The 10,417-nt window shown below is 48.1% G+C and overlaps 1 long non-coding RNA gene across 1 annotated transcript; it reads left to right on the top strand.

The window, feature by feature from the left end:
- The first annotated feature begins 1,548 nt into the window (after positions 1 to 1,548).
- Positions 1,549 to 6,202, top strand: LOC141408910 (uncharacterized). Its single transcript, XR_012426508.1, has 2 exons — positions 1,549 to 1,744; positions 2,019 to 6,202. It is a non-coding gene; the product is annotated as an uncharacterized lncRNA (long non-coding RNA).
- The last annotated feature ends 4,215 nt before the right edge of the window (positions 6,203 to 10,417 follow it).

Consider the following 10,417-nt stretch of genomic DNA (forward strand, 5'->3'; position numbering starts at 1 on the left):
GACGTGCCACACGCATGACATGTGCCCGGCTCACAGCAGGCACCTTAGTAACTGGTCACCATCAGATACACTACTGAACCTAAGAGTGGCGCTTACCAACATGAAAGGCTGGGGTGTTTGTAGTCATCATTCAAGGCAGAGCAGAAAGAAATCTAGGCTATTTTTTGAGACTCATTGCATTTGGTCACAGGCAAAAATAGGATCCATCCTCATGCAACCATCCTTTAAATAGCATTTCAACAGAGGGTTAAAGTGTTGGTTTGGGGTGTGAGAGCGATACCTTATTCATTCAGAAGTCCCTCAAAGAAGAGGATGGAGAAACAGATACCATTCCGTGAAATGATCACTTTTCCCCAGGCAATCACACCAAGGAAGGTCAAAGAACCTCCGCCCCAAAGGTTCCCGTTTGGAGATGGAGATCGCAGCCACCCAACAATATAACTGCTGGCGGTTACTTTCAGGTGGAAAGTCCCACCGTTTCCTGTACCTCACTGTCACCCTCATTACGGCATTAGGATGGAATTACCTTGCTCTCTTCTGAAATTCTAGCTTATCCCTGGCGCCAGCGACAAATACAAGCAGCTTGTCTGATGGAAAGGTCCTCCACTTAAAAAGTAAACTTCCCCCAAATCACAGACCCCTCTGCTGAAACAATGAAAAATTTAGGTAAGGTCTGGATTGAACTATTTCCCTCCCTTTGAAATAACTGGATGTTTAGTCATAACAAGTAAGAATGACTCTGGTATCATGTGGTCACAACATAGCATTTTTATGCTTTTTATTTTTCACTTTACATCTCACTACATGGACAGGCTCCCTTCAATTCAACCCCAGGTTAAATCAAGACCTCTTGACCTTTCACTTAAATACAAATCAAAGGCAGCTGCTGGGCCGCGAAATTGTGAATAACAAATGGAGCCATTATTTGAAAAGTTTCAAATTCTGATGAACAGAAAGTTGATTTTGGGAAATCTATAGCAGAGAGTAGTATAATTATAACTTAGATTGCGTGGTGCTCAATCCAAAATCATCTCCAAACTGAATGTGGTTTTCTAACAATAACATTCCTCCAAAAAAGGGGGCAGCCTACAAATGAACATGAGCGTAAGATGCATTTCCTGTCCTGCTAAAAATAAACCTGCAGACATTTGAAAGTAGCATAGAATCCTTTCTAACAATAAAAACAAACTCACCCATGTCGTTGGGCCAAGGCTTTGACATTTTAAAAATCATTATGGTGAAAAATAAATGCAACCTATAACACGAGCTATTGTTAGAAATCCTCGAGAAAAATGCCTCAAATAGAGAACTCGAACGTCCACTTGCTAAAAATGAAACCATTTTACTTGGGCATTGTTAAAGGTCGATCTGTTTTCTCCAAAAATGATGTTGAAGTCCTAACCCCCAGGACCTCAGAATGTCACCTTATTTGGAAATAGGGTCCTTGCAGATGTAATTAATCAGAACGAGGTCACATTGGAATGGGGTGGGCCCCGCATCCAATACAACCGTTGTCCGTATAACAAAGAGGAACGCCACATGAAGACCGAGACCCACAAGAAGAACACGGTGTGAGGTGGAAGGCGGAGGTTGCAGCGATATATCTGCAAGCCTGCAGGAGCATCCGTGAGCACCGTTGGCCCCACCAGAAACCAAAGAAGAGGCAGGACAGCTTCCGCCCCGAGTCTCAGAGAGAGCCTGACCTTGACATCACCTTGATTGTCGGATTCCAGCGTCCAGAGCGGTGAGACACAAATTCCTGTTATTTTCAGCCAGGCAGTTTGTGGCACTTTGTTTCAGCAACCCTAGGAAGCGAATATAGACATATACGTGAAATCAACATCGCTGAGGATTTTGCTCTCTAGGCAGTAGATGTGAACTGGCCTTCAACGATTTTTTTTTTTCTGGCTGCATGTTACGCACTCCCAGCTTAGGGGGTGAGTGTGCAGGGAGTGGGGAGGGAGGTGCTTCTGCTTCTGTGGCTCCCCCATGGTCTCTTCCCACAACGTCTTCTGCAGCTCTGTGGATCCTGCTGCCACCAGCGCGGCTGCCCCAGCGTGGTGGGAATGTCCAGCACTGCATCGCCGCCAGCCTTCTGGGCATTCCAAGTTCCTGGCAGGATCCGAACGCAGTGTGGTTGACCTTAACTACCCAGGAGAGGGTGAGCTCTCCTACGAAAGACTTGGACATCTTCTCTGCCTTCTCACTTCTGTGTCCACAAAAAATCAGCACAATGGACACTGGATCCTGCTCTCCCTTCCTTCTCTTCCCCACCAACACACACTCTGGCGGTGCTGGCGCCAGCGTGGGATCCACCCCACACATACCCACATGCACCCCACACTCACCTCCAGGGAAGAAGCACATCAGTGAGAGGAATGGCTCTGTCCTCAACTCAATAGGAGCCAACACCCACCCCTCCCATCTGTTGCCACTTCAGAAGGTTTCCTTCGTTCGCTTGTTTCTACTTACCATTAATGTTGTTCAGGCTGAATTAACTTAAGGTGTGTCCCTTAATATATTAGATCTATTTTCACTCTGCCATTTTATAACGAAACAAGGTCTGACTGAAGTTACCTTTGGCCCATGTATGTCTAATCCTACCAAGTCCTAGCCATGAAACAGGTGATACGTGTATAAATGAAAACAGTGGGTTAAAAGGATGTTTCCAGAAGTATTAAGGCACCCACGCACACACAGAGACAAATACTCTCCACTGAGGATCATTTAGGACTGTGGCTACAGGGAAGCTCTTAGCCATATTACAAGAAGATTCAGTGGAAAATCTACCACCAATCCTAATTCATTTCCCTACAGAACCTTAGTATGCAGTTCGTAGCCCACCTGTATGGGATTGGGGCCGCTGAGTATTCCGTGCACGCATTCGTCATGGTCTTTTAAAATCACCCTCGTTGCTGCTGGCTTCTGACTGCCTCTCAGCTGTGCATTAGTGAGGGTGCTGCAGCAAACAGCTGACATTAAGGACCTTAGGATGAAGGGACATTTTACCAAGACGGGGACAGGGTTTAGGAAAGCCAGTGATGTTTAGTCCGCTAGACCAGGGGTCTCCAGCCTCAGGGCTGCAGAGAGGGGGGAGAAGTCTTATCCATGGCCCTGGAGGGCAGCCCATAGTTTTTTGTTTTGTTTTGTTTTTTTGAGATGCAATTTCGCTCTTGTTGCCCAGGCTGGAGTGCAATGGTGTGATCTCAGCTCACAGCAACCTCTACCTCCCGGGTTCAAGCGATTCTCCTGCCTCAGTCTCCTGAGTAGCTGGGATTACAGGCATGTGCCACCATGCCCAGCTAATTTTGTATTTTTCGTAGAGACGGGGTTTCTTCAGGTTGGTCAGGCTCGTCTCGAACTCCTGACCTCAAGTGATGCACCCACCTCGGCTTCCCAAGGTGCTGGGATTGCAGGCGTGAGCCACCACGCCCGGTGGGCAGCCTTGTAGTTTGAGAAGGTGGTGACCAGAGCTGCAGCTTCCAGCAGAGAAACCCAACATCCCACAGCGCCCTAACAGGAGACCCTGAGTAAACACCTCCTCTGTCCTCCTGCCGCTGTTGCCCCCCATCCAGCCCCTGTTGGCCAGACCCCACTGGCCCCAGGCACAATGGTGTCTGCTTCTGCGGCGTGGGCTGCCTCCTGGAGGGGACAGCAGGCGGCAAAGCTGATGCTGGGCTGCAGAGGATGCCTTTCTAAAAGCTCCAGTTATCAGTGGACACAGACAGTGGCTAAGCTAACGAATGCCTATCAGGGAATCCCAGTCGGCATTTTCCTTTTCCTTTTGGAATTGAGTTTCTCGGGAAGAGTCTACGGTTCCCCACACTGAATCTTATCCAGTAAACCACAGGACCCCAGGCAATCACAAAGGAATGCCTCTTTTTAAAAAGAGACATCAAAAAGAGCAGTTGTGAATGCATCTCCTGGCTCACGGGGCAAAAATCGGGACAGGGCAGGTGAAGGAGCCGCCCCTCCAGGCCTCGCTGGTAAGAGTCACAGCAGAGAGCACTGAAGGCAGAGCCCCTGATAGGAAGCAGGCTGCTAATTACACAAACAGGAGTAGAGAGGGGTGGGGCCTAGGGACCCCCTCCCATGACCTCAGTCCTGCCAGTTGCTCAGTGCCATCATTTATTGGGGGCCCCACAGGCAGTGCTGTCTTCACGGCTCCTCCTGGCCTCATTCACATCGCTGAGCTGCCTCTCAAACACAGCTGTTCTCCACAGCCCACTCAGTGGATTTCACCGCTCTCATCCATCAGTTTGCTTTTCAAAAGCTTATTCCTTTGTCCGGAGAAAAAAACCGAAAATGAGTGTGTAGGCTTATCTCTAAGGAGAGTGGCAGAGATGCGACCTGCAAGGGCACAGGAGGCTGCTGGAAGAGAGGAAGAAGCTCACAGCCCCCCGGGGAGCTCGGCTGGACAGGACCCAGAGCTCAGCAAAGGGTGGGGGCTCTCGGCTGGAGTCAGGATGCCTGGAGCCAGGGAGCCCGGGGTCCAGGGGAAGAGGGCCTGCCCCCGGGGTGGGGCTGCCTGTTTCACACTGGTGAGAACGGCAGTGTTGGTTGCTAATGATGACTCCTCACAACGCCCCCTTAGAAACCCTCGCATGTAACGGTTCCACATCATCCCGGCCCAGGAAGGAGAGAGCTGCATGTGAAAGGAGAAGGCAGAGCGAGGGAGGGAGACCCTACGGGCACCACTTCTTTTCTGCCTTTTCGTAAAGCTCATACACAGAGCTGCTTTTTAGTGAAATACTGGGGCTGTAGGACGCACACCCTCACCTGTGATGGAAATTCTGGCAATGGCGTGGAGAGCTGGTCTCTTCAGCCTGTGCTGTGATGAATGGGGTTCTGCTTTTTCAACATTTCCCGAGACCGCTCTGCTTCTTCTTCCTTGTAGTTTTAAAAGAACAGCTTCAATAACCTGGTAGTAAAGGAGAGGGGAGACTGGAGAAAAACCTAGCCCGAAAAGAATGTTAAATACTGGGGGAAAAAACCCTTGGGAATCAGAATTTCATTTTATGTCTAGAAAGTCAAGTAAAATGTCAAAAATATTGTGAAAGGTTAGAATTATATGATCATATTTCTCTCTTAGGAATATATGATCGATCTTTAACATTATGTTAAGGATATTATGGTAGATAAGGATATCATGTAAGTATATTATGGCAGATGATAAAAAGAAAAACAATACATTATTTCCGTGCCTATATTCACATCCCTTTGCAATGTGACTTTGCAGCCCCTGTCCCCACCTCAAGAGGTAGAATTCATGGCACCAAGCCCTGAATCTGGGCTTGGCCATGTGCTTTCCTTTGGTCAAGGAAGCATCAGCACATGTGACATCAGCAGAGGTGAAGAAAGTGCATTTGCACTGAGGCCTCTCTCTTGCTGCTCTTGGGAACTCTGTGTGACACACAGGGACAGGCTGTGCTGCAGCGTGATTAGCAGGATATGCCTCCGGCCCTCCAGCCAATGCCAGACATAAATGAGGCAATTGACCATCCACGGATAGGCGCTTGAATGAACCAGCACCATAGAGAGCCCAGCTCAAATGATCTGTGCACATCTGAACAACAGTCAGCAGATAAAATGGTTTAAGTCGTGTTTGGGTTGGCTTGTTGTTCAACCAAGGCTAACGGATACAGAGATTTATTCTCATGTCTGACGTCATGATCAAGTCCAACACAAAGGTCAGACGCTCAACACAGAGTCAGGAAGGGGGTGTGAAGCCCCAGGAGCAGAACTGGGCTCTTCATGTTCCCTGGATGGCCAGGGCGCAGGGATACTTAGGGATGTGTCACGAGTTGTAATTTTCATTTGGGAGATCTATTAGAATGGGTCTTACTTCGAAAATAAGTTTCAATATGATTGAAAAACTGGTTACTTGAAACTGCCTAATTTTTTACTTATAATTCTTAAAATGTTCTTATACTTTTATTATAAAATTATAATTCTTACTTTTTTTGTTAATTTTTTAAACTGATGAGAACAGATATTACACTCAATCTTAACCAAAGGGCTAAGGAGCGATGATTTTTAATTTTTTAAAAGTAATAAGCGTTTTTCATGTAATTGTGTTCAATTAAACGGAACCGTCCCATTTGGAAAGGACAGAAGGAAATAGAATACAAAAGTGGAACAAGGAAATCTATCATTAAATAACTGAAGTAAAACAAAATAAAGCACAAAGTATTAATAAGTGGGCTGTGTTTGGTTTTTGCATTTACCTTGTTCCTGCATGAATACCTTAGACACAGAGCAGCCAGCTGGAAATCTTAGTATCTTCAGAGAGACTTTCCTTAACGTAACTCATGCAAAACAATTGGGAAAATTAAAAGGCCATGAAGGTGTTATTGTCCTTGTCTTACAAATATTAAGTTACAAAGCTGGACATTCAGAGGAGCCAACATTTCTAAGTCAGGGCTCGGGGTAGCAATAATTAAAATGGACCATTGCTGGGTTGACTGTGTTTGAATGATGCCACCCAAAGCCCCTGGAATACTACCTGATAAGGATGACTTCATCCACAGAACCTATTAGGATGCTAATAATGCCTGCTGGCCTATTTAGGAAGCTATTTTGTAGTGACGAAGGTTGGCTTCCCTGGGACATTGTGTCATATGAGCCACGGGGATCACATAGCAACGAGGACATGAGTTTCCTTCTATTTATAACCAGTTTGCTAGCAATGGCAACATGATGAGAAATGAACAATCACATCTGCTGGGAAATCACAGGGCTCGTGTTGATTCTTCGTTAACCCAAAGACCCTCGTGGAGTTGAGAAAGGGTGTGGGGGAAGGACCCTGTGGGGGAGTCACACTGCCCGGTGCCCACATTCGAACCCTTGCCACATTCGGTTCTGAGCGCATTACACAGGTCATCTAATGTATCCACAACGTACAAAGTTCTACACGTGACGAAACTGAGTTCAGAGTAAGTAAATAATTGTCCAAATTCATTTACATTCAAACACAGGCAGTCCAGTTTCAAAGCCCATACATTTCTGTTGAATACACTGAAACAGACATCTGAGGGCTCCGTGTGAACTCAACAGCAAATGCGCACGAAAGTGTTCATTTTCCTGCCCTCAATGCAAGCTGCACTGGGCAAAGTGGTCATTCCCATCCCTTAATACCAACTTGGACAGACCCCTGAGCTTTTGGATTCCTTTTAGGGACTAGGGACAGTCCAGTCCTGTCTAGATAAAAGCTATCCTCTTGTGCCACCCCCAGGCCCTGACCATTCTTGGGCTGGGTACCCATTCTTGTTTCAAGAACCCTCAGATTCAGCTCCATGGAGTCCAGCATCCATGAACTTAGATGGGGACAAAGCACAGTTACTCTCACCAACCTTCCGAAATGTAGCATTTCTCTCAATTATGACTAAAGGCCACAAACCACTAGAGTATTAGCAGCATCTGAGGCTTTGTCACCAATAGAAAAAATAGGTATCATATCACAATAATTTCAGGTATTATGAAATATTATTTGTGCTCAGCAGTGTTCTAAAATGTGTCCCCTTCTAGACAGTATGATTTAATGTATCAATAAAGAAATATGTATATCACTCTATTGATAATTTTTAAAATATTTTGATAAGTGCATTTTAATATAGTAGTTTTCTTTATAATACTATATATTTTAGCACATGCCTTTTTAAAATCAACTTTTTTTCTAAAAAGATTTCCATAGGCTCTGTTGAATTGCCACAACATACAGAACAAATAAACAAACAAGAACCCTGGGCTGAAGGGACAGGAAGCAGGCGGAGCCTTTCTTTGCATCTTTCTCCTTCTTCCTCCTCCCGTCGGGCTCCTCCCGGCTGTCCAGGCAGGGCGAGGGAGAGGGGACCAGTCTTTCACAGCTGAATTGTGGAATTGAAGGCCCTCCCCACACTGCCCTGAGCCTTCTGTGGTTCCCAGGCGTTCTCCTTGTTTGGGCAGGGGTGGGACGGAGGGTCTGCAGATGAGTTTTCCTCAGGTCCTCCACCCTGGAGAGCCCTCAGACTTCTCTCTCCATTCCAGCTTCAGGTCCTTCCCCACTGTGAACCTGGAATATCTGAGAAAGGTCTCAGTCAATTTAGGCATTTTATTTTGCAAAAGTTAAGGATGCACGCCTGTGACACAGCCTCAGGAGGTCCTGACGACATGTGCCCAAGGTGGCTGGGAGACATAAGACATCAATCGATACATGTAAGATGAATATGGGTTCCATCCGGAAAGAGGGGATAACTCGAAGCAGGGAGGGGGCTTCCAGGTCACAGGCGGGTGAGAGACAAATGGTCGCATTCTTTTGAGTTTCTGATGAGCCTTTCCAAAATGGGAGGCAGGTTGGCCCTAAGCAGTTCCCAGCTTGACTTTTCCCTTTAGCTTAGTGATTTGGGGGGCCTCAGATTAATTTTCCTTTCACACCCCAAAGCATGCCTCATAGCTTTCCCCAGAGAAGACTCTGCAGAGAGGGCCAGGAGAGCTCAAGCTAAGCCTGCAGGCCCCCAGACAAAGCTCTCAGCCCCGGGCCCCCGCAAAGCTGTGGGTGTGCCTTGCTCCGCCAGCTCCACACTGGCCCCTCAGATAAGTGTTGGGGGTGACAGCAGAATCCAGCCGGAGCTAGATTCTTCTTCGAAGACACCCACAAAGTCTGAGATGTTCCCGTGGTCCTGGGGCGTGGGGGCAGGGTACTTGGTAAGAAAGATGTACCCTCCCAGAGGGGAAAGCACAGTGACCCGCAGACTGGGGTCTCCTGCCTCCTCCCCCACTCTCCTCTCTTCTTCCAGAAAGGGCTGAGGCCTGGAGAGGGCTCAGGCGGCTGATGGAGCTGGGCTGTTTCAGCAGGATGGGAACTCTGCCCCCAACGGCTGGCAGCTCTCTTCAGAATATGCAGTGCTGTGGCCTCTTTTGCTTTAGCTGGTGCTCTAATTAGGAATTCGGACAATGGGGAAAGTCTCAGCCAATGTGTCCTGTTACCTCAGAAAAGCTGAGAAAGCCATCCTCACAGGACTCCCCTGCCATATTGCTTCTGAGGGCAGTCCTCCTCACCACATTCGCAACTTCAGTTCCTTAACGTGCTCCAGGAACGCTCACCCTCCATGCAACAAGGTGAGGCTGCCAATCCTTCCTATACTAGATACATGTGTGGCAGCAGCTGTTAACAGTGAAACGGTGGAAGGCACAAGGTGCTAGAGGTTGGATTTCTTTAAGTACCAAGGAGGGCTTCTTTCTTTAAGAAGAAACCGCCCAAAGACAGTAAGGACGCATACAGTGCCACGGATACTCATTGTAATTCCTTAAAAATGTGTGTTCTCATTGTATTTTTACTGTTATAATTCATATTTGCAAACTCTGGTGAAAGGCTTCATTTAGTGTATTTGGACTAATTCTCCATCCACGTTCTTTCCAACACAGTTAGTTACCCGTTTAAAAAAAAAAAAAAAATGCATGGACCTGGCCACAGATCCTAATGAGCACCTAGTAACCTGCTTCAGGGTAACCTTGGTAAACACTGAATTAAAAAGGACAATGCTGCTATAAATTGCACCTAAGCCGTTCTGCAGAAGTGGAACTTCACAATCAGGGGACCCGGGTGCCACCTGCAGTCTGTCCTGGGAAGGCGTCACAGATAGCAAGCCGTCCACCCACGTGCAAATACACACTGTTGCATGGAGTGTCTAGCGAAGACTGCTTCAAAACCGGTCTGCAGAATTCTCTCATTTGCATCGGAAAAAATGAATATCCCTTAAGGCGGAGAGCCTAGGTACATTTGGTGCGGAACTTGCCCCAAGCAGCAAGTCGTGGGGAAATGTGAAACAAGCAAGAACTGCCCCCAGGGAAATTGAAGATAAAACACAAAACCGAATTTAAAAAGTCACCTGCTGCTCCATTTCAAACTGGAAGTCTAAAAAAGGCATTTCCTGACGCTAGCGAGTGACTCAGTGTCACCGTGACTCAGCCGCGCCCGGTTGCCCACGAGGCGGGAGGGGGAGGCAGATGCTGCGGGCGGCGCGGGGAGCCGAGCCCGCGCGCTGCTATTTCGGGCAAGTCTGCGGCGAGCAGGGCCCGCAGTCCACGCGCACTCAGGAAGTACAAATAGGGCGTGCATCAGAGGAAGCGCTCCCCACGCAGAGGCTGTGGGAAAGTGATTCAGCGCTGCTAGAATCCCCCTCTCCCGCGCCCTTCGCAGCGCAGCGCGGGAGGGAGGGAGCGCGCCGGAGCCTCCTGCAGGTGCGCGCGGGGCAGGCAGGCAGGCGGCGCGCGCGCCCTGGGGACTCAGGTGACCGCCTCCCGCGCGCACACAGCGTGCCAGAGCGCACCCGGAAGCCCGTTACCCAAAGGCAAGGCTTGTTCCAGCCTAAAGCAAACTCATCCACAGAACGTCGCTAGCGAGTTCCGTTTCCCTGTTTCTGGGAATTTGTGACTGTCA

This window comes from Macaca fascicularis, chromosome 17 (genome assembly GCF_037993035.2).
Source record: "Macaca fascicularis isolate 582-1 chromosome 17, T2T-MFA8v1.1".
Classification (NCBI taxonomy): Eukaryota; Metazoa; Chordata; class Mammalia; order Primates; family Cercopithecidae; genus Macaca; species Macaca fascicularis.